Below are 26568 nucleotides of genomic sequence, written 5' to 3'. Positions count from 1 at the left end.
TCATTCACATAAAGGACTTTATATTTTCCAGGGCATCCCTGAACCATATTAACAGCTGCTTTCCCATGCTCGGGCAATGGGTTCTGTTTTACATTTGGACCTACGTCCTCAAAAAACAGTATCCCATTTCTCACAAGGTATTGCACCTTGGTCTTTAATGGATAGCAAATTTCCACATCATGTCCGGGAGCACCAGAATGATACACATAATGGAGTTCGGGCTTATACCACCACTGAGGATTGGTTGGTACAGCGGGAGGATCTCGTGGAGTTATCAGCTTCCTATCGATCAAGGAAGGATAAAGCTCAGCATATGTCATCGGAATTGGGTCAAAGGTTACCCTTTTCCTCTCGTAGTTACTAGTGCTGGTGCTATTATTATTGTGAGGCTGGTAGGCCTGTTGTTGTTGACGATATTGTTGTTGTTGTTGATGAACTTCTCTGAAAGCAGGTGCTATGTGAGCCACCTGGTGTTGGTTGACGGTTGATCGCACATCTTTCCTCCTCATAGAGGGCCTTATTTTAACATGGGAGGACACAACATGAGTCTCACCCTCTTTCTTCCTAGCAAAGCCTCCATACTTCTTTGCTGAGGAACCGTCATCTCGAGATAAACGTCCTTCACGGACCCCTTCTTCTAGTCTCATCCCCATATTCACCATTTCGGTGAAGTCTGAGGGAGCGCTAGCAATCATTCTCTCATAATAGAAAGAGCTCAAAGTCTTCAGGAAGATCTTTGTCATTTCCTTCTCTTCCAGGGGTGGCACTATCTGAGCTACCAGTTCTCATCATCTCTGGGCGTATTCCTTGAAGATCTCCTTATCCTTCTGGGACATTGCCCTCAGCTGGTCCCTGTCTAAGGCCATATCCACATTATATTTGTACTGCTTTACAAAGGCCTCGCCTAGATCATTGAAAGAGCGGATGCTTGCACTCTCCAGCCCCATATACCACCGGAGCGGAACACCTGTCAGGCTATCCTGAAAGTAGTGAATCAGCAGTTGGTCGTTGTCAGTCTGTGTTGACATCTCGCGAGCATACATCACAAGATGGATGAGCGGGCATGTATTTACCTTATACTTCTCAAAGTCAGGTACTTTAAATTTAACAGGGATTTTCACATTGGGCACCAGGCACAACTCAGCAGCACTTTTCCCAAAGAGGTCCTTACCCCTCAAAGTCTTAAGTTCCTTGCGCAGCTCAAGGAATTGATCTTTCATTTAATCCATTTTCTCATATACGTCTGGGTCCTCAGATGGCTTAGAATGATAAATGGTGTCTTCAACACGGGGAAGGGTGTGCACAACGGGAGGTGGCACAGACAGGACCGAGCTAGATGCCGGCATAGAAGCGAGAGTAGGAGCAAAACCCTCTGGTATGAAATTAGAAGGCATTCCCCAAGGGAACCCGGCTGGCATAGTCGGAGCGAAGTGGGTTGTTGCAGCAGGCATAGTCGAAGTAGCCACTTCAGATATGATCGTCCTCGCAGGAGGAGTTGCAGGAGTTGGTGAAGCTTTACTTTATGCGGCCAGAACTGACTCCATCATGGCAGTCAGCCTAGCAATCTCTTCCTTCAGGTCCCTGTTCTCTTGCTCGAGATGTTCCATTATCTTCGGATGATTTTCTCTGGTATTATACCGGTGCGTTAGCTTGTCTTCAAAATAAATGAAGAGCAAAGAGTTAGACCACTGATCAAGAGCTTGGAACAAAACCTGCTTATGCATATGATGCATGCAATGTTTGTGCATATGGTTTGTTTTTTATTAGAGGAACTTTATAGAGATCTATTTGCAAATATTTGAAAATATTTAACTTTTAAGACATATATGAAATACTCATAGTAATAATATTTGGAAACTTTTTGCACCAAGAAAGTAATACAGTTTTGGTAACCAAATACAATACAAGAGAAAAGGTGAATAAACATCCTATGGAGCCCTAGAAGCAATCGTCCAAAGCCTTCGAGATCGGAAGATAAGCTGCACGAAGCCTCTTCACCTATCTCTCATAGGCTGCTTCCATATTTGCCTTCTCCTTGGCGAGCTGATCATACTTCCTCTTCCAAAACCTAGACGAGTGAGGAAGAAGAGAAGTAACCATATCATCAGGCTCATTGATAACCTGATGCTCTAGAAACTCTATCACTGCATCCTTATCTTTGAGCTGCTGAAGAAGTTCCTCACGCTCACGAATTCGAGCACGCAATCGGTCCTCATCCCTTAACTCCTCTACTCCTTGGCTAGGGAGGGTTGAAGGCCCAACTATAACCATAGGGGTAGGTCTCAGATATTCGTACGGCATGCGGTACTCAAGAGCTCTCTTCCTTACCCAAGAGGTGTAAGGTTCCAAAGCAATGCAATTCTTCGGAGCAAGCTCATTCCTCCCTTTCCTATGAAATTTGCGCCAGGCGCGGACCATCCTATCCTTCAAGTTCTGGGGATCTTTACCCTCTTGAAAGAACACGCCTTCCAACAAAATATTGTTAGGTTTATCCTTTAAGGGGAACCCAAGCTGACGGTGAGCCAAAGCAGGGATGTAGTTAGTTCCACCACATGTACCAAGAAGAGGCACATTGGAGAACTCACCACAAGAGTCAATAATCTGAACACCACCATAAACACGATTATACCAAGAGATATCATCATTAGTGAGAGACATAAGTCTCGTGGACCACCGTAGACATCCCTTGTTCTTCTTGAAGGCAAGCGTCTGAGGCAAGTGCAAAATAAACCACTTGTACAACAGAGGCAGACAACACACAATGGAACCACCACCCTTTGCATTCCTCACATGCAAAGAGAAATAAGTGTCACCCAACAGAGTCGGAACGGGATTAAGAGAAGAGAAAATCCTAATAGCGTTTACATCCACAAAGTTGTCGATGTTGGGAAATAACACTAGCCCATAGATGAGGAGTACAAATATGGCTTCAAAAGCTTCCTCACTCATGGCCTCCCCGAACAAAGTAGCTTTGGCAATGAGAAAATCAAATGGGAGACCTTTAATTCCACCTTTGATAGTCATATTAGTGACAATGTCAGATACATCTACGTGAAGCATGTCAGCAATCTCTTGGGAAGACAGAACCTTCTCCAAACCACTGAATGGTAACTAGTTAAGAATAGGTATACCCACGTGATATGCATACTCCTCAAGTGTAGGCAAAAGCTGGAAATCCGGAAAAGTGAAGCATCGATACAAGGGATCGTAGAACTGCACCAACACACTCATCAGACCTTCATCCACCTTGGTAGAAAGAATAGACAGAAGCTTCCCATGGCGAGCTTTGAACTCCAAAGGCTCTAATACATAAGATGTCAAACTCCTTAACTCTTTCAAGCCGGGTTGTCGGAAACTGTACTTCTTCGTATTCCTTCTTTGCTTATCCATGTCTGAAAATTTACAAATAGACCTCTTAAGTTCCTTGAAAACTTTCATTGTTGATGATATGGATGCGAATGAATGCATGAATGCATGGATGCAACAATCACACTCAAGGATCAAGCAAGTCACACGTTAATATCAATCATCCATTTTGGTGGATTATGGTTTACACCTTATCAACACCCAAGTTCCATTGATATTGAGGATATACAAGAACGGATCAACCGTGAATCAAGGGTTTGTGGTAAGTCACGAGCATGGAGTCTCGGTTAAGAACCACCCAATGGGAGTGTACTATGGTTAAACCTGACAATCATGTTCTAAAAAGGGTTCCCATAGTCATCATCTCATCTTTCGGATATTATCGGATAAAACGACTACTCATTCTCCAAAAATATTCTCAAAAGGGACTCTTATAAGTGTATTATCGCGTAACAATCGTATCAAATCTTACACTTGAACGGCCTTCACACTACATACTAAAATAGGCCAACATGGGCTAGGTATCTAAGGTCCTTGGCTTCTAAGTTTTATATTGGAAAGAGTAATGCCTAACCACGACTACTCGTGTGACATTATTGATCCCAACAAGACCTCCACCAAGTAAATGGGCTTGCAAGTCAACTTGTTAAGGAATAACTCCACACAAGTCAATAAGACTATGTCATTCTCCTATTATAAGTGCAATCGAGTTCGGGTATAGAACTCATCTCGCAAGAAACCACCAAGCATACAAGCAATTAATATATCAAGCAACTCATACATTACAAACAATACAATCATCCCAAATTTGCACAAAAATATGTCACCAATAAATATAAACACACAACACACATAAGCAAAAAGTAGGCTAAACCCACTAGAGAATGTTTCCCTAGTAGAGTTGCCACTTTTCTGTAGCGGGGTTTTCGTTACCTTTAGGTTTATTGACTAAACCAAAAGTAAACATTCAATTCGAGTCGCCACCACACTTTTATTTGTCCAAAGGAAAGGTTAAAAAGCGAACAAAAGCCAATGTAAGAAGTTTTATCAAATCAAAAACTAATAAAAATGTCAGAGATCTGGGTAAGGGGGTTGGTTATGAAATGGGAAGGTTTTACGCACCCAAAACATCCTTAGTACTCTAAGGGAACCCTTTTTGAAAATATGTGTTGTAGGTTGGTATTTGTGAAAAGATTTGTGCAAAAGATTGAGAGGATGAGAAGAGAATAGATTATATTTACAAATTTGTTGTTTGAATGGATGAACCCATTGCCTACGTACCATCACAAAGGAGGATCAAAACCTCGTAGTTCGGGGTAAAAATCACAAAGATTGGTGAATTGATTTGATCAAAAGCCTTAAGGTCTTTTGTTATCAAAGGGAGAAAACTCAACCTACACCAACAATCCACCATGTGAGGAAGGCTTCAACATGCTAGTGAGGGGTTAACCCTATAATAAGCATGGAAGACTTATAATCCAATCACTAAGTATGAGGTGAGATTTACATCAACCACTATGATAACTCAAACCTATGACTAATGTTTATGAAAAAGTTTAACAAAGGTGGCCATTGGAACCACAAAAATAACTTGAAGTGAGTTGTATTAACAAGTTAGATGTATTCATAAATGAAATCAAAGTTGGATTAAAGTTTATTTACAAATGAGTATTTATGAAAAGATTTTTAAAAGTCAAAGGCATAAGGCATAGGTTTCTAGTTTGAAACAAAGTCAAAGTTTGAAGAAAAATATTTTGGCTTGGTTAGAGTGAGGAGAAGAAGAGAAGGGCTAGTCCTAAAGCATACAAAGATAATAGGGGAAAGATAAACCCTTGGAGTTCCTTTTCTTGAAATCATAGAGATGATTCAAAATTCTCCTTTCCTTCGGACTTAGCACACAATCAAGCAATCAGACAATTTGGATTCAAGCTCCTAGGATCTCCATTTGGCTTGTCTCTCTTAACTTGGCTACTCATGACAATGGTCCTCTTTTTACTATCTCAAGATGGAATCCCTACCACACAAGAGCAAACATAAAAAAGTTCACAACACAATAAGAGGAATGGACAAAGAATAAGTTTAGATGAGAAGTCCTTTAAAGTCAACTTTAAAATTTAGCATTCTAAAGGCATGAGGCCTAGTTGCTCTTCAACTTCTTTAAGCATGGGTGAATCCTAATTATAAGTCCTTTCTCCTTTTGCATTAGGTTCACACAAAACAAAGACAAAGCAAACACAAGACAAAAAATATTTATATACAATAATGAGCTCAAATGAGCAAAAGAAAAATGACATAAACATAAAATATGGGCTCAAGTGAGCAAAATGAAAAGCAATATGAATAAATGATCAAGAAATAAATTGCATTAAAGTAAAGGGCAAGAAATTAAATGCTCAAATTAAAGTTAGTAATTAGTATGGTTATGTTAGTTTTTCATAAGACAATGTAGCGCTATGTTAAGCAATCGTAAGTGGACTAATGTAGTAGTCACACCTATCTGAGGCCGGTCAATGAAATTATAGGCAAATAAGCACAAGTTAGAGATCATGACTAGTAAGCCAAGCTCCACAAACTTGCCATGCCAAAACAAAAGGGGAAGGGCCTTGTATGGACTTTAGGTTTTTTGCTTGACCAAGAAGCAACCTATCTTGGACACAAAATAACTCACTTGATCTTGGATCAAGTTGAGTTTGGTTTGGATCAAAGAAGGTTAAACCTCTCATTTGTCAAGACCAACCATAAGACATTAACTCATTGGTCAAATGATGAAAATAATGGGATGAAGATGAAAGGGAGTGAAAGAGAATTCAAGTATCAAACTCAATTGGTCAAATGTGAACCAAGTCATCATCAATCAATGTTAAACAGAAAAGAAATGAAGATTACAAGTCAACAAGTCAAACATAATTTTTTGGTATTTTTTTGAATTAATATAATATGCAAAATAAAATAATTAAAATATGGTCAAACCTCAAATTTAATTCAAATCAACTTCAACAAGTCCAATTAAATTCTCATAGGTCTAACATGGTCAAACAAACTTTGACAAATTTTCTCAACAATTTTAGAAATCAGAAACTATTTAAAAACCATTAAAAAAATATAAAAAAATAACACAATATGAATTAAAATCTCAAATAAATCTCAAATCAAATAAGAAATTGATGAGACTATTTTTCATTGACTTATCATTATGCATAGGTGTTAGGAAAATATTTTTGGATTTTTCAAATATCAGAAAGTAATTAAAAATGAATTAAAACTATTAAAAATCAAATAATTCACAAAAAATATTAAATGAAGTCACAAAAATAATTAAAAATCAAAATATGAAACTAGATTTTTCAAGAATTTTTTTCGCATTGGCCTCATATTTTTGTGACTTCAAATAAATTTTTTATGAATTTTTGAAAATAAAAGGAATTAACTGAAATTAAAAGAGAATAGGAATAATAGAAAAAAACGCAGTCACCAGATCAAACTCCTTAATTGACGTGGCAAGGAGAAACGGCTCAGATGCAAGGGCGCATGGTACGATGGAGTCAAACGCGTGACATAATGCATCAAATCAAGTAATCACAATGGATGCTCAGGATTATAACATTGAGACACGATCCAAGGGCTGGGAAACATACACGTGGGGATGGTGGTGGAAACCACCATCTTATCCGGTGAGATACCAGATTCCGGCCACCACTTGCAGAGAAAAAGTTTGTAATGTAAATAAAAAATAAGGACATCAAAATGAAGCTCAGGTGATGTACATCACCACTGTATCCATGGATCTTCTTCACTCTTCCTATTTAGAGAGAAATGTGAGATGGAAGATCATGGTGTGTCAACTGGAAATGCACGAAATGAACAATTGTAACCACCACTGGCCTGCCTCAAGTGTGAGGACTTCAGAAAACCACACAAACCAAAGAAAATTACATTGAATTGCAAGATCTAGATCCAAAACGTTTGAAGTTCTACCTCTGAAATGGAGCTTCTAAGGCCACGAATTCTTCAAGATCTTGATCTGCTTTTGCTCTGGAGATGTAATGAAGATGATAGGTTAAGGAATTGAGCTTTGAAAATCAACTAATGATGTTGAATTTCAAGCTTAAAAAAGAGAGAAAAATCTGAAAATTCCTTTGGTAATGGTTGGGATTTCAATTCTGCAGCACTTCAGGTCTCCACCAGGTTGAGAAATGAATGAGATTGAGCTCTTATTTATAGCTGAAGAGGGTTGTGCAACATGGTTCCCTCGTGTGCATGGAATTTGAACTTTGCTTGCATGGGCCTGTGCAAGCGTGTAGCAGGCCCAAAAATGAGTGAAACACCTTGCTGATACCTCATGGAATGGATTTGGACGTGTACAATGAACTGAACAAGCTTGCATACCAAATTAAAACATGAAATGCCACAATGGACATAAGGAAATAACTCTTTGAAACTCACACATGGAGAATCCAAAAAAGTAATGTGAGTAATGGTTGGAAAGCCCTTGAAATAAGGAACAAAAGTCATGTTGGGCAAAAATTCATTTGGCATTTGGAAATTAATGAAAACTGGCTGTGAAAGTTTGGGCACAAAACATGTCTAAGTCACCCTTTGAAAATTTTCACCAAAAGCAAGCCTCTTCAAGCCACTCTGTTTCCATGATGCAAGCTTCAAATGGAAAAACCTTCAACATAAAAGTTGTAGATCTTTTCAAGTTTATCAATTTAGACACAAATTTTGAATCATTTGGATTTTTCATGAAAACGTTATGGGCATTTGAAGTTGGGCACTTTTTTAAATTCAATGACTTAGGTACAAGGTGACCTATAATGTTTTGTATTATCACATGTATTTATTTTAGGATTATGAAAACTTGTCCAAAATAACATTTGAATTATACATCTTAAACTTTCCAATACATTTGGTCTCACCTCAAAATCATAAAAATTAAGGAAGTTAGATCCTTGGGAAATTGACCCAAAATTAGGGTTTCAGTCAAAATGACCTATAATGTTTTGAAATGAATGATGACCTTCAAAGTTTCAAATGGATTTTTAATGAACATGAAAGTTGTTTATATGGTTCTTAAGAACATTGTTTCTGTTGGGGTCATCTTCATTTGACAAACACATCACAAGTTGTATCTCAGTGGACCTCAGTTTAGTCAGATGACTTGACTGGTGAACTTTTCAAGGCCAAACTTCCAATCTTGATGAATGAATGATTGAGGGGCCTCACATAGGCTCATACATGCATAAAATACTGAATTAAAGAACTTCCCTTGATTAAATTTGAGCATACGTTGAGGTTGCTTCATGAGCAAGGCACAATTGAATTAGGGTTTCCTTGGGAATCAATCCTCAAGCCCTTTAGGTTATCTTGATCAAATTGGAAAATTGAGATACTTGGGAGGCATATATGATGATTAGGACCTTTGTAGACCATTTCCATACTTGTTCTCATCTTCATCTAGACATTTCATTGAGCTTAGGAGCCTCCTAAGAGCATTGGAGCACATGATCACTTGAGCTTTAGAACAAAAATAATTAGTGACATATTTTTGTGCTTTTGGTTAGTAATCAAAATAAGAAAAGCAATAATATATAATACAAGCATGCTTGGTGATCTAAAACCACTCACACAAGTACCAACCCTAGGGTTAAGGTACCAAACATGCTATGATCCTTAAGGCAATGCACTGAGCAATGATATGATGCCATGAGGGATCTTAGGGTCAAAATTAGGATCTTACACTTGACCGGATGTCTCTCCCTCAGTTTCGTCGTCTAACAAAGGGACACTCAATAATTCATTGCAGATGAGTTGTCTTGGTTAACTCTACCATTCACGGTCTTTCCATCTATTCGGAGACCCAACAACATGTACACGTCCTCAAGTGTGACGGTACACTCACCAATCGGGAGGTGAAATGTGTGGGTCTCGGGTCTCCACCTCTCCAACAAAGCAAGAATGAACTTGTAGTCCATCGAGTACGAAACAATGTTGAGTAGTTTTCTAAATCCACGTCCTCTAATATATGGTTCTATTAAAGGATCGTAGGGTACATATTCATGTACACGACATCTAAAACACTTCGGATCCTAATAACAAAAAAGTAAGAAATGTAATAATAAGAAGAAATACATAATCAACAAAGACAACTCTATAAGAAGTAAGAAAAACATAGATAACAAAGGTATACGACTAAAAAATGGAATAAGTAAAAAGAGAGAGATATCATACAAATGCTGAGATATTCTCGAGTGTTCCTCTATGTTCATCGCCCATAGTCAACAAAGACATGATTTGATGTTGCAAACCTTGAGTGTGGTAGAGAAATAGTGTCGCAAAGAAAGATTATAGATGAGTAGTAATGGAGATGATTTGATATTGTTGATATGAAAGGCTATTTATAGATGAATGAGTTAGTAGGTTTGTAACCTAAGAATAATGGGATTGGTTGTATGCAACGGAAAAAGTAGACAACGGAATGACAAAATGCAGACTACCTTTAGCCTTTGTCTTTGTCCTAGGCGCATGCATGTGAAGAATCACATGCAAAGGAAGAGGCGCCCTTCCTCTTGGTGCCTGCATGTGATTCTTCACATGCAAGGAAGAGGCGCCCTTCCTCTTGGTGCCTTGGTGTAGGGAATGGGAAGGGGTGCCCTTCCTAGTGGCGCCTTAGTGCATTTGAAGTGAAGATGCGCCCTTCCTTTTGGCGCCCAAGTTGCTTTATGCCGCATAGGTAATGGACGCCTGTTAGGAATATTAGAGCTTAGATATTCCTTACTTCAAAGATTCCTGGATTCCCTAGGCGCATTTGTGTTCTTGTCATTCTTGTCACTGCATGTGGATTCTTTTCACTGCATGCATGGTCAAGTATGTACAGACAAACCAATTGATCAATGCGCTTAATATGCAACACTATTTATGTTGTGCAGATGAACAACTTAGCAATGCATTCAATTCTAGTAAAAAACATAGATTTTTAATATTTGAACAAAATGTCTTCCACACAACATTACATGATCAGTGCCCATGTCGAATATGTACCCAGACGATATGTGTGCTGTTGGAAATCGAATATTTCACCGTCTCTTCTGGGCGTATCAACCATGCATCATAGGTTTTTATTTTTGTAAATCAATTATACAAATTGATGGTACATGGTTGTACGGAAAATACAAAGGAACGTTACTGATGGAAGTGGCACAAGATGGGAACAACGACATTTTTCCAATCGCCTTTGCCCTAGTTGAAGGGGAGACTGCTTAGGGATGGAGTTCTTTCCTAAGAAATATCTGATTGCACGTTGCACCTCAGCCTAACTTATGTTTGATCTCCGACAGACACCCTTCAATCATCAGTGCATATAATAACATTGATAACAGCTGGAAAAATCCTCCTTCGACGCATGTGTTATGTATTAGACATATCGCTCAGAATTTCATGCGGGAAATCAAAGATAAGACGTTGCGGAAGAAGGTCGTTAGCCTTTCAAATGTTTATAAAATTATTTTTTCCGTAGTGGAAAAAGAGGATTATTGGCCAGAATATCAAGGGGACATCGTCTGGCTCAACGAAGTTATGCGAAGGAAGAAAAAGGATCGCCCAAACAGCACTCGGATTCGAACCGAAATGGATACGGCGAATAAAATGGTTAGACTATGTAGTTCATGCCATCAGCCTGGTCACAATTGTAATAAATGTTCTAGTGTTGGAATGAGCACAACCAGATAAATTCATATGTACCTCTATTGTAATATATGAAAAACTAAATTTATTTCATATTAGACGTATGTGACGAAAATACCATTACATAAACAGTAACATAAATAATTATAACAAATATAATACAAGAACTATGCGATTACAACCATCGAAACAATTTTGAACATGTAATGCATCATCCTACGAGCGTCTTGGTCGGTCTCAATATCCACCCATTCGTGCACTTCTCCGTTTTGGTTGAACGTGGACACAAGCCATTGTATTCTTATAATCCTTTCACCCTCTCCAATTTCTCCCTCTAACCAACTGTACAACGTCCGATTAAGACGTTCAAACGTATCTGTGTTCTAAAGTTGAATCTATACCGGAGCCACAACGGCGGAAAATATTACATCAGCATTTCGTTTCTGAATGTATGCAAACATTGTTAAAACAGAGAAACTTGAAGGTGATGGTGGTTGAACTAGAGAAATTATGGTATTAAGAGATGATTTTGAGTGAAAAATATTGGATACCTTAGTATCCTCTTCATTACTGCTAGGTGTGATATCTTTGCCTTCTACATAAATCTACTCACCATACCTACACCATATGCTAGAGCAGGCCTTGTGTGACAAAGGTATTGAAGTGATCCAATGAGTCTTCTGTATTGCGTTGGATCGAAATCATCTTCATTTGTGTCTTTCGATAGTTGCAATATGGGCTCAGCTGGAGTCGAAGTTGGGTTACAATCTTGCATCTCAAATATCTTGAGTATTTCACCTACATATCTTCTTTGGTGCATCATAAAACCTCTACCAAGATTGTAAGATTTGATGCCAAGGAAATATGATATATTTCCCAAGTCTGATATTTCAAACTCCTCACTTAGGTCATGTTTGAAATCTTCGATCTCCTTCTTGCAACTTTCTGTTATCAACAAGTTATCGACATAGAGACATAATATAAGTAATTCATTATTGCTTCTTATTACATGTACTCCATGCTCAATTGTGTACTTCATAAATTCCTTCTTCCTTAGGAAATTGTCTATCTTCTTACTCCAATCTCTTGGAGCTTGCGCAAGTCCATACAAGGCTTTATGCAGCCTGTATACCTTTCTTTCTTCTCCATGTTTCACAAATTCAACTGGTTGTGCAATATAAACTTCTTCATCTAAGAGGTCATTCACGAACGCACATTTCACATCCATCTGACATATGTGCCAATTGTTCATGTTTGCTAGACAAACAACCAACTTTATTGTTTCGGTCCTAGCGACATGTGCAAAAACTTCTTCGAAGTCGATTCCTTCCTTCTGAAGAAATCATTTCGCCACAAGTCTCTCCTTGTGTCGAGTTACTTCTCCTTTGGTATTCAACTTCACCTTGTATACCCACTTCAAATTGATTTCTTTCTTGTCTTTAGGCAATTTGTTAAGTGACCATGTGTCGTTGTCTTCGATAGACTTCAATTCCTCATTCATTTATTTCACCCACTTCGAATCCTTCAATGTCTTAGCTGCATTGACTGGTCCGACATCTGCATAGAAAACATAGTGTACCAGCTCACCTTCATCATCTACTATATCATCTAATGTAAGCACACATTCTTGAAACCTTGTAGGCATGTGTATTGTTCTTTGAGGTCTATTTGTACTTGCTTGACCTATGACTTCTTCCTGTCGAACTTCTCTTTCGACTTCACTTGTTGGTTCTTCACATAAGATTCTCACTGAATCTTTCTTGACATTTTCAATCCAATCTCATTCCTTAAGCTCATCCATGATCACTTCCATGTTGATCACTACTTGCTTGTTCACTGGGTTGAACAACTTGTAACCTCTAGTCGAATGATATCCTATTAGGATCATCTGACTTGATTTGTCATCAATCTTTCTTCTCAACTGATCTGACACATGCCTATGTGATATATATCTAAATACCTTCAGATGACTTAACCTATACTTGATACCAAACCAACATTCTTCTGGCGTAATTCCTTCTACCTTCTTCGTCGGGCATCTGTTCCTAATATATGTTGTTATCGACATAGTTTCTCCCCATAATTCTTTAGGTAGATGCTTGTCTTTCAACATATTTCTCACCATTTTCATGATGGTTATATTCCTTCTTTCTGCAATTCCATTATGCTGTGGAGTGTAGTGTGGAATCGCCTAATGCACAATCCATTCTTTCTCACATAATGTGTCGAAGTATTTTGACACATATTCTCCACCCTCATCAGTCCTTAGAATCTTGAGCTTTCAACCATAGATTTAAACTTGGAAAATACCTCGACCACTTCACTTTTATTCTTGATCAGGTAAGTCCATAGTTTTCGACTGAAATCATCTATGAATGTGACAAAAGTATTTGTTACCTCCAATAGAATCCACCTGGATAGGACTACATACATCGAAGTATATGATTTCAAGAATTGACTTCGATTTACTTCCTGCATCCTTGCTGAAGTTGTTCTTGTGATGCTTCGCCTGCACACATTCTTCACACACTTCATTTGGAATGTCGATTTTTGGTAACCCTAAAACCATATTCCTTCTCTTCAGATCTCTGATATCTTTAAAATTGGGATGGCCAAGTCTATAGTGCCATATCCATTCATCCCTACTAGCTACAGTTGCAAGGCACTTGTGCTCCATCACATTAAGTTTAATCCTGAATGTTCTATTCTGAGACATAGGTGCCTTCAATATTAAACTTCCACCTGAGTCGAGAACTCTCATCATCTTGTCTTCGATCAACACTTTGTAGTTATTTTCGACCAACTGTCGTATGCTGAGCAAATTACTTTTCATGTGTGGTATGTACAGTACATTGGAAATTACTGATCTCTTGCCATCTTTCCTCATAATCAGAACATCACCAATACCTTCAGCTTCTAGAGTATTGTCATTTGTAAAATTTACCATGTTCTTCATTGAGGGTTTCATGCTGACAAACCAAAATTTCCTACCAGTCATGTGTGATGAGCATCCCGAGTCCAAGTACCATTTGTCCTAGAATTTTTCTTCATCTATTGTTGTGACCATCAACAATATCTCTTTTTCTTCATGCTTTACAAAATTTGCATCATTATCTTGATTCTTTTGTCTTTCAGGACAATCACTAGAGTAGTGACCATATTTATGACAATTGAAATATTGAATTTTTGACTTTTGTCAGGTTTTCAACCACCACCTCTTCCTTTACCTGCAACACCTCATTTTTGATTACTTTGATATGGGGGTCTTCTCTAATTCGACCAACCTCCTTCTTGCTTATTTTGACCAGTCAAATTGTTGTAGCCTCATCTACCTTTGTTGTCGAACCACTTCCTTTTACCTTTCTTTTCTCTTGTTGATTGTGCCTGCAAAGCCACATTACTCTTCGACTTGCCTGCAACTCTTTCAGTCATTATTTATTCATGAGATTCAAGTGTCCATTGAAGCTCTTCCTTTGTCAATGTTGACAAATCTTTCGACTCTTCTATGACTACTACCACGTGGTCGAAAGTTGGAGCCAATGACCTCAAGATCTTTGAAACAACTGATCTTGATGTCAACACTTCTCCCCATACCTTGATTTGATTCACCAATTTTGTAACCCTAGTGAAAAAATCAGTCATGCTTTCATTGTCTTCCATCTGAAGCAATTTATATGTTCTTCTGTGAGTTTGTAACTTCACCTCTTTCACCTTTTGTCCGCCTCCAAATGATTTTTCTAGAATTTCCCATGCTTCTTTCGCTGATTCAACATCACTAACATTTTCGAAATTGTCAGAATCGACACATTGATGAATTATAAAGAGAGCTTTATAATTTGTCTTCTTCAATTCTTTGTGTGCAACCTTTTCTTCATATGTCGCGTTTGCTGCAAACGGTGTCACTCCATCCTTCACAAGATCCCAAAGATCTTGATAGCAAAAGACAATCTTTATCTGCTTGCATCAATCTTCACAATTCTGATTCTTCAGAATTGGGAGACTCGCCGAAAAATGCCCGTTCAGATGACTCATCATGTTATGCTTCCAAGAATCACTTCCTTTTACCTTTCTTTTCTCTTGTTGATTGTGCCTGCAAAGCCACATTACTCTTCAACTTGCCTGCAACTCTTTCAGTCATTCTTTATTCATGAGATTCAAGTGTCCATTGAAGCTCTTCCTTTGTCAATGTTGACAAATCTTTTGACTCTTCTATGACTACTACCACGTGGTCGAAAGTTGGAGCCAATGACCTCAAGATCTTTGAAACAACTGATCTTGATGTCAACACTTCTCCCCATACCTTGATTTGATTCACCAATTTTGTAACCCTAGTGAAAAAATTAGTCATGCTTTCATTGTCTTCCATCTGAAGCAATTTATACGTTCTTCTGTGAGTTTGTAACTTCACCTCTTTTACCTTTTGTCTGCCTCCAAATGATTTTTCTAGAATTTCCCATGCTTCTTTCGCTGATTCAACATTACTAACATTTTCGAAATTGTCAGAATCGACACATTGATGAATTATAAAGAGAGCTTTATAATTTGTCTTCTTCAACTCTTTGTGTGCAACCTTTTCTTCATCTGTCGCGTTTGCTGCAAACGGTGTCACTCCATCCTTCACAAGATCCCAAAGATCTTGATAGCAAAAGACAATCTTTATCTGCTTGCATCAATCTTCACAATTCTGATTCTTCAGAATTGGGAGACTCGCCGAAAAATGCTCGTTCAGATGATTCATCATGTTATGCTTCCAAGAATCGCTGAGCTAGTGCTCTAGATACCATATGTTAAAATTAAACCCAAAACTTTGAGTAATTCCGAGTCAATCTTGATGAACAAGATTCAATCGCACTGATCGGATTTTCTCTTGTTCTTCACTCTTCAGTCGAGTGAATCAACCAACCTTGATTGCAAGATTGTATTGCTGCACAAAGATGATGAAAACAAGAAAAAAAGTTGAATTGGGGAAAGAAAATAGTTAACGTTTATCGAGAGAGGGAAGAAGATGAATTGATTCTGCAGAGTTTCTCTCTGCTCACAAATTGTGATGCTTTATTCCTTTTGCAACTGCAAAATTCAGGTGTTTTACAATAATAGGGGTTACTCTCTATTTATAGATTTTGGGTTTGCTTGTTTCTCAAGCAAACCCCAAACTAACCTAAATAACTCAGCTAAACAAACAAATAAAGTTAAGTCTAACATCACCGTCGAGATACTCTTCGATATTTGACACCTATGTGATTCGACACTTCCTTACTTCTATCGAACAACCTGTTTCGACATAAAGAATTATACTGCAACATGGAATAAAAAAAGAGCGTATTGGTACCGAGTGCAAAGTTCGTCAAAAATTCGGCATAAGTATTACCTTTTCTATAGATGTGAATTATGACTAACTTAAAAAATTACTAGAAAGTAAACAAAAAATTCCCAACAACTTCAAAACTTCCAAAGAACCAATTTTTGGTCTGAGAAAGTTTTAGCCATCAAACAAGAACCGGTCTTAAACCAAAGCTTAGTCCACCCCCTAGTGATAGTGATTTCCATAGGTTTGATAGCTACTCTAAATTCAACATGAATAGGAGATTCACAGGAGAGCTGCTAGGCAAAGGCAAGAACGAAGTTTCCAAAGTGATTTGTGAAGAGGCCACCCACACCGGTATTAGATTCATAAGCAAAAGTTCCATCACTATTACATTTGATCCATCTAGTAGAAGGGGGTGTCCAAAGGACATGAATTTAATGTTTTTTTTCTCTCAATAATTAATAATGATTGGAAATTCAACAAAAATTATTCTCATTTTTTATAGTGTGTGTTTGATTTTGAGGTGAGAAAAATTAATTTTGATTTAACTAATTTTATAAAATTAATTATATATAAAAGTAAGTAGAAGATAAAATAATTTATATTTGAATAAATTTTTATAAAAATAATTTTAACAGATATTTTATATAAAAATCATGTTTTATCTCAAAAATTAGAAATTTTTAATATAAATAGAATTATTAATTTGAACTTGTTTCATTCTTCTAGTAACAAGATTATAAATGATTTTTTAATATAAGTAGAGCTATTAATTTGAACTTGCTTCGCTCTTCTAGTAACAAGGTTATAAATGATTTTTTAATATAAATAGTTCTTTTTGAAAATTTTATATATATTAATAAATATAATTAGAAACGAATTTTTTTGAATGATTTTATAAAGTTATTTTTTATTAATTATATGAGAAATAAATTTAAAGAATTGACAAAAAAAATAGAATAATAAATAACGTATAATAAAAAATAAATAATTAATGTAAAATGATTTATAATTCAATATAAATGTTTTCTTCAAAATGATTTGTAATAAAAAAACAGATAGACTAATTTCACTAAAAATACAAAAAATCTTACAAATTTTAACAAAAATATTTTCTATAATAGTTACGTTTGATCTTTAAAATTACAAGTTTTTGCTTTAAATAAAATCAATTTTGAAAAACCGAATTAACTCTACTCTAAAGTAAATAACATATTAAAATCGATCTGCACATTTAAAATTAACTATTAGTTTTTCAAATATGAAACCAAATATATACTTATTGGAAAAAATATATTTTTTAAAGTATTAACTAATATGAATTTTTTTTAGGTATGATTACTGGAAGAAAAAAATACAAATTAACGAGTATCCTTGAGGCACTCTATTTTATATTAAAAATTTATTCTTTAGAAAAGTTAAATAGTTTCAATACATTAATTGCACAAATTTTTATAAAAACTTATTATTTAAGGTTCTTAAAAAATGTCTCAGGCATTCGTTAACCTTCTCCTTAAAATAATATTTATTTTTTTTAATTTTTTAAATATGATTTATACTATGTAAAAATTCATTAACATTACATGCATAAAAAATAATATATATGTCTAATTCTGCATTTGCACTAAAAATGTATTCTCATCCTTCCTAGACTTGTCCATTTGTTAATAAATTATTTTCTACCATCAATTCATCAAGTTTTAAATTCTTTTTTTAAATATTATAATTTCTTCTTATATTTTTTATTCTTTTATTTATTTAAAAAAAAGGATATTAATCTCATAAATCTATTAATTTGACATAGCGTTACTTCAAATCTCATACAATAAATATATATCCGATTTTTTTTTCTAAAGACTATCATATACTTTATTTTCAAAGAAAGTCTTGAATTGTAAGTTATAATTTTTCTTAAACATACAAAAGAGCAAAATGATTGAGCAAATCTAAATTCTTAATTTTTTCGGATGTCTTTATAATATTTTCATCGTTACAAAATGGAAAGTAATCATGAAAAGGAAAATATCATAAGAATATAAATATCATAAACTTAAATCTTCTTAAATTTTTAGAAACTAATCCAAAATGGATAGTAATTACAGTAGGAAAATATCGTAAGAATATAAATACCACAATCTTAGTCATGCAACAGGAAAACGAAGCCAAAAGATTTTTATTATACCGAACTAACTATGGTATGGATTCTAGAGAAACAACATATGATAGTATCAAAAATGAAGTGAAGAGTGTAATATAATAAATTATGATGTTTAAATTATGGTATGGATTTTTGACTTCTCAAACCAATGGGTGAGTTCCTCGGCCGAAGACGTCATCTTTAATGAGAGGAGAGTCCCTAAATCAATGGAGTGAGTCTTTTAGCTGAAAGCGTCTTCATTAATGGAAGACGAGTCCCTTAGTCAAAGAGACGAGTCCCTCAAATGAAGGTGACCTCTTTAACGAGAAACGAGTCTCTCAATCAAATGGACAAATCCCTTAGTTAAAAATGTCATTTTTAATGAAAAACGAGTCCCTCTTTAATGGGAGGCAATCTCCTTGGATGGGTACGAGTCCTCACCTCCATGCCATATGTTTGCCGAATAGTTAAGTTGTTAGTTGAGAATGTCAAACATCAATCACTCAGATGGACACACTTGATTTCATTTAATGCAAGCAAAGATTAATTATTTTTGAGACGCTAAACATTAGAGACATCCCCTGAGTATAAAATAATGAGACAATTACTTTGTTAATTAAGAATATCCATTTATGTTATTTTATATTTATCAACGAGTGTAATTGTTTATTTATCAAACATTTAAATTAATTTATCAGTTATCAACTATAAGTCTATTTAATAAGACCTAAACAAGAGCTTTTCACTTTTTGCTTTTAGATTTTAAGCTAAAATTAATAAAAAAAAATCTTTTTTTGGTAAAAATAATTTAGCTTTTTGTGTGTAGCTTTTTTTACAAGCTTATCTCTTATTCTTCTATTTATACACTTATAATTTTGATAAAAATGTGTGTGCGTGTGTGTGTTTGTGTGTGTGCGTGCGTGCGTGCGTGCGTGCGTGCGTGTGTGTGTGTGTGTGTGTGTGTGTCTGTGTGTATGTGTGTGTGTGTGTGTGTGTTTGTGTGTGTGTTTGTGTGTGTGTGTGTGTGTGCGTGTGTGCGCGCGTGTGTGCGTGTGCGTGCGTGTGTGCGTGTGTGCGTGTGTGTGTGTGTGCGTGCGTGTGCGTGTGTGCGTGTGTGTGTGTGTGTGCGTGTGTGTGCGTGTGTGCGTGTGTGTGCGTGTGTGTGTGTGTGTGTGTGTGTGCGTGCGTGCGTGCGTAGACAAAACAGAATTCACTTCTGAATTCGTCCTTTTTAACTGAGCTGTCAAAATAATTCTTATATGTGAAAGACAGAAGCTGTTAGTAGACAAAACAGAATTATGTATTGATACAAAAGATTATGCATCGATACATACTGTAGCTTTGATTAATTTTAGAGAATTAATACAAGCATGTATCGATACAAAGCTCGTATGTATCGATACATAAAACATTTTAACTAAGCATGTATCGATACAAAGCTCGTATGTATCGATACATACTGAAGCAAAAACGTTTTGTGATTTAAAACAAATTTATGTATCGATGCAGATGAACATGTATCGATACATACTGACACAAAACAGTTTTTATGAGTTCTTTTAAGAAATGTATCAATGTGGATCTTTATGTATAGACACGAAACAATAGTATAGGCTAAAAACACAAATGAAACATGTAAAATAATGCACAACCAACAATTAGACAATGATCACACAATTCGTTATCATTCAAAACTTATTCAAAGTAAAGAATTTGCTCACAAACTCCCCCTTTTTGGTGATGGCAAATTTTTAGTAAGATGTGTGATACTCCCCCTGAGTTTGTGCATATCTGTCAACATCTGCATTTCTCCCCCTTTGTCAACATCAAAAAGAAGAAAAAAACAGTTTTATCAAGGCAACATGTTGTAGCAGGACACAGCAAAAATGATAAAGAAGCTAACAATCACAAAGAAGGAAGCTTAAAAAGTAAAGAATCACTCACAAAGAATGACAAATAAGGACAATAACACCAGAAGTAAGCAGAAGGAAATAAACATTTAACTAGTAGAAAGTATTTAAAAATTACATAAGCCAAGACATATAAGGTGCAACTAATCTGAAAAGAAAAAAAACTCAAGCAACATGCAATGAAATGCAGTGAAATGAAATGATGATGGTTTAATATGGGTTATAGCCACCACAGGACTCCTCGTCATCTCTATCAGGATCTCTGAAGCTTGGCGGAGGCGGAGGAGGAGGCATTGCATCTGGATTGTGGCCCATGAATGTGTAGTGTCTGAACCGGTCCTGAACTTCAACACTTCTGAATCTGTCCATAATACCAGGATTGGCACGGCAGTCGTCCATAAAACCAGACATTTCATTGTAGAAGACTTGGTGCCACTTAACCAAGTTCGTGTGCCAAGAGTGTTGGTTATGGTACATCCGTGTATGATCGTCATGCCACTCACGATGCTCCTTATGCCACTCACTTTGTTGTACATGCCAAGACCGTGCCTCTTCATGACGTTCTTGGTTGGCAAGCTCCATTTGTTGAAGCATTTGAGTTAGGTGCGCAGTAGGTGTTGAAGATGAAGCACCGCCGGAGAACGGAGGAACCGTTGGTTCAGGTACATAGTTGGTTGGAGACCACCTTTGTGGCACCCAATCACCCCAACCAGCATTGTCATCAGCTGCAGGCACATCTGCTTCGTTCACATCATGCATTTCTTCATCAGGTTGGTCTTCAACTACATGAATTCGTTCAGAAGGCACATCAAAACTATAGATCCTTGTTTTGGATTTCCTTTCAAAGAAATAGAAACATTGACGTTCCTTGTCCCACCGATATCCCATATGAGATAAAGTGGAAGAGTCAAACTCTTGAGCAGCAGATGGTGATATGAGAGGAACTAAAGGGATTGCAACATTCCAGAACGTAAGAATTTTCATGGTTTGAGATGCATAACCAAGAGCAACATTCTTGGCACTGTTACGCACGAAAAAGAGACGCTTCACAAAGTAATTTGCCCAATTCAACGGAACCTTATTTTGAAGAGTATACAAGAGATGAATGCCTGCCCTGTCTAACCTAGAATGTCCACTGTTTGCTGGACGCAGAATGTGCGAGATAATCAACTAAAGTATACGAGGAATTTTCTTAATCATACCAGACGTAACCTGTTCATCCTCACCCAGCGGTCTGTCCAATTTCAAGATAGATAGAGTAAACTCCTTCAGGTTAAAGTCAGTATCAAACTTCAAGTCATGCCAAGTCTTGAAATTATGCGACGGAAGCGGAATTTGAAACACTGTTTCCCAATCAGCAGCCTCAAAAGTATAGGTTCTGACACCAATAGAACACTTAAACATATATCCTTTACCAGATTGTAAGCCAGCATAAAATGCACGGATAAAATCCTCATGGTAATCATCCTTTGTAGTAAAAAATGAACCAAGTTTTTGTGCATTAAGGAGTTCAACCACATCATTGAGATGCAGATGAATAGCATCATGTTTATCGAAGACATGGGGTTTCATAACTAACCTTGTCTTGAAAGAATCCTCAAACTCAGTAGCAATTGCAGGATGAAGCAAATCTAAGGCATTAGGAGGAATTTCTGGTAACTGCTGAGAAGTGCCAACCGGTTCCTTTCCTTTTCCTTTCCCCCCTGCTCTAGCCGGAATGATTCTTGGAGGCATGGTGATGAAAAATTGAAGAAAAGTGAGATGAATTTAGGGTTTTGGAGAGAATGATGATGAAGGAGATTAGGGTTAGCCGCAGGTTTTGAGAGGTAGGGGAACTGCTGATACCAAGTTTGTGAAAAGATGTGATAAGAATTGTTGATGTGTCGATCCATGAGTGAAATAAAATGCATTTAATCCAAATAACAATAAGTATGTGTCGATGCATATGGGAATGGATCAATCCATGTCACGCATTTTTGTTTTTAAAGGGTCTATGTATCGATACAAATGACGAATGAATCGATACATATTGAACCAATTTTGATAGATGTGAAATGAAGAAGACATGAATCGATACATACATCTTTAAATCGATACAAACTGATGCCAAACCAAATTTTAATTAATTTTTATGCAGTATGGTTATGCATTATGAAGTATGTCATGATAATGATGCCCAAGTATAATTCACAAATCAGATATTAATGTTCAAATAATATATGCAAAGAAATTCACATAAACGAAAATAAGGAATTTTGTTCTAACATACACAATCACATAGTTCTAAAAGAGATATAGAAAGGAGTGATATTACCTCTGTTGATGTAACCTTTTGAGGTATAAATGAAATCTAAAAAAAATCTCATCAACCAAGGTGAGGCATAATATAAATAAGAACAAACATGCTTAAGACAACAATGGAGAGAGATCTAAGATCCCTAATTCACGACGAATGTTGAAGAACGATTCTGTTGCCAAAGGTTTAGTGAAAATGTCAGCAAACTGGTTTTTAGTATCAACATGCTCAAATACAACGTCTTCTTTTTCAACATGATCGCGAAGAAAGTGATGTCTAATCTCTATGTGTTTAGTGCGTGAGTGTAAAACATGATTTTTAGTAAGGTTTATGGCACTAGTGTTGTCACATTTTATTGGAATACGTTTGAGTTGAATGTTAAAGTCTTGTAGTTGTTGCTTTAGCCACAAAATCTGAGCGCAACAACTACCGGCTGCAACGTACTCAGCCTCTGCAGTTGACAAAGCCACAAATACCTGCTTTTTGCTATGCCAACTTACCAAGGAGTTTGAAAACAAGTGACATGTACCACTCGTGCTTTTCCTATCTGATTTGCAGCCAGCAAAATCAGAATCGGAGTAACCTACTAAGCTACAATCACTTCCTTTGGAATACCAAAGCCCATATTTAGATGTTCCATGAAGATATCTAAATATACGCTTAACAGCTTTCAGGTGTGATTCCTTAGGATTTGATTGATATCGTGCACACATACAAACACTAAACATGATGTCAGGTCTAGAAGCAGAAAGATACAGAAGAGACCCAATCATACCTCTAAACGTTTTGACATCTACACTCTTACCATGCTCATCTTTATCTAGATTTCCGTTGGTAGGCATAAGGGTGTCAATTGATTTTGAGTCGTTCATTTCAAAGCGCTTGAGTAGTTCTCTGCAGTACTTTGTTTGACATACTGATGTACCCTCATCAAGTTGCTTTATCTGAAGACCTAGGAAGTAATTCAGCTCCCCCATAAGACTCATCTCAAATTCACCCTGCATAACCTTAGAAAATTCTTCGACCAAGTGTGTGTTAGTTGAACCAAAAATTATATCGTCTACATAAACTTAAACTAAAAGAATGTGCTTTCCCTTGTGTTTAATAAAGAGAGTATTATCCACTTTACCTCTTGAATATCCATGATCAATTAGAAATTTGCTAAGCCTTTCATACCAAACCCGAGGGGCTTGTTTAAGACCATACAAAGCTCGTTTTAATTTGTAAACATAATCTGGATTTTCAGCATTCTCAAAACCAGGAGGTTGTGAGACATATACCTCTTCATTTATGACACCATTTAGAAACGCACTCTTTACGTCCATTTGGTAAAGCTTAAAATTATTAGAACACGCATAGGCAAGCAAGAGACATATAGCTTCAAGGCGAGCAACTGGAGCATAAGTTTCCTCATAGTCTATGCCCTCCTCTTGGTTATACCCTTGTGCTACTAAACGTGCCTTGTTCCTAGTTATCACTCCGTTTTCATCAAGCTTATTTCTAAAAACCCATTTAGTACCTATGATATGATGATCTCGCGGACGAGGGACAAGTTCCCAGACGTCATTTCTTTTAAATTGATTAAGCTCTTCTTGCATGGCCATTAGCCAACATTCATCAATCAAGGCCTCTTTGGCATTTTTAGGTTCTACTTGTGAAACAAAAGCGAAGTGAGAACAAAAATTACCTATCTTAGAACGAGTCATTACTCCCTTTGAAATATCTCCCAAGATGTTGTCAATAGGATGGTCTTTTGAAGATTTCCAAGCTGGTGGAAGGTCATTCACTTCATCTGTCCTTTCTTCCTCATCTTCTTCATGACTAGTATCTTCCTCCTTCTCATGGGCAACTGTTCTGGACTGATCAGTTTCCGTAACAGCTTCCTTGAGTATGTCTTTTGTAGATACACATGCGTCATCAAAAGAAATACCTTTTCCGACACTTTTCGGATAAGACTCATCAAAAGAAACATGGACAGATTCTTCAACAATAAGTAAACGCTTATTATATACTCTATATGCTTTACTTGATTGTGAGTATCCAAGAAAGATACCTTCATCCGCTTTTGTATCAAACTTCCCAATATTTTCCTTACCATTATTCAAAACAAAACACTTACAACCGAATACGTGAAGATGTGACAAGTTTGGCTTTCTTCCTTTTAAAAGCTCATAAGGAGTTTTATTTAAAATAGGACGAATTAAGATCCTGTTTAAAACATAACAAGCTGTGCTAACTACATCAGCCCAAAAATATTTTGGTAATCCACCCTCATTTAGCATTGTTCTTGCCAACTCCTCTAAAACACGATTTTTACGCTCCACAACGCCATTTTGTTGTGGAGTTCGAGGAGCTGAAAAGTTATGCTCAATACCATACTTGTCACAGTACTTATCAAAGTGATAGTTTTGAAATTCACCACCATGATCACTACGAATTGTAACTATTTTGGAATTCATTTTGTTTTGAGACAGATTTGCAAAATTCTTAAAAATAGAAAAAGTTTCATCTTTGCTATGAAGGAATATAGTCCAAGTAAATCTAGAATAGTCATCAACGATTATAAAACCATAATAATTTCCACCTAAGCTCTTTGTCCTAGAAGGTCCAAAGAGATCCATATGGAGAAGCTCAAGGGGTCGTGAAGTTGAAATTACATTTTTAGATTTAAAAGAGACCCTCGTTTGTTTTCCCATTTGGCACGCGTCACATAGGTGGTCTTTTGAAAATTTTATTTTTGGAAGACCGACTACTAGATCCTTAGATACAACCTTATTAAGCAAATCGAAATTAACATGCGCTAAACGTCTATGCCAAAGCCAAGAATCATCATTCAAGGTAACTAGACATTTAGTACTTGTTAAAGATACATCAAAAAGGTCAAGCATATAGATATTGTTTACTCTTACACCCTTAAACACAACGTTCTGTTTAGCATGTTCAATTATGCAGCAAGTTTTTGTGAAAGAAACTTTATAACCCTTGTCACACAATTGACTTATGCTTAACAAATTGTGTTTAAGCCCCTCTACTAAATGGACATCAGAAATAGTAGTAGTAGAAGGATTACCTACACTACCTTTGCCAAGTATAGCTCCTTTGTTATTGTCTCCAGAAGTAACATATCCCTTCTTCTTTGCTTTGAAGTCTATAAAAAGCGATATGTCACCGGTCATGTGCCTTGAGCAACCGCTGTCAAAAAACCATCTCCTATCTACGGAAGCAAGGCACTCATCCTACAATATCAAAAGAGAGAAGTTGGTACCCAATTTTCATTGGGTCCAAGTGGGTAAGTGCTAACATGGTTGCCTTTTGGCTTCCATTTATAAATACCTTTAGGAACAAGAAATCTCCTAAACTTGCATTTCTCAATGGTATGGCCAGCACGACAACAATAATGACATAAACCATGATGATGTGTTTGTTTATTCTTGTTCATTAAATCCTTTGGAATAAAAGAGTATTTTGCATATGGTGGATTTAATGATTTTTTAAACAACCTAGAGTCGACGACATAAGTAACCTTAGGTTGTAAAGCTTTTTCCAATTTGACCTTGAGAGTGTTTACCTCTTGTTGCCAAATATGACAAGCTTCACAATACCCAACTTTACTACATCCATCAATGTCAATATTTTTTGAATTTTCTGCAATACTATCTTTTAACCATTCTAAATCTTTTTCAGCTTTGTATACTTTACCTTCCAGAAATGAAAAAATTTGTTTATCGGAAGATAATCTTTTAAAAGCATCTACAACTTTGTTATGCAGTTTTTCAAAAGCTATTTTCAGTTCAGAAAAAGACATAGAAGAGAAATTATTATAATAGGCTCGTTTTACCTTTTTATCATTGATTTTCTTCTTGTGGTAGGACAG

Source organism: Lathyrus oleraceus, chromosome 3 (assembly GCF_024323335.1).
Source record: "Lathyrus oleraceus cultivar Zhongwan6 chromosome 3, CAAS_Psat_ZW6_1.0, whole genome shotgun sequence".
Lineage (NCBI taxonomy): Eukaryota > Viridiplantae > Streptophyta > Magnoliopsida > Fabales > Fabaceae > Lathyrus > Lathyrus oleraceus.
This window is presented reverse-complemented; position numbering follows the sequence as displayed.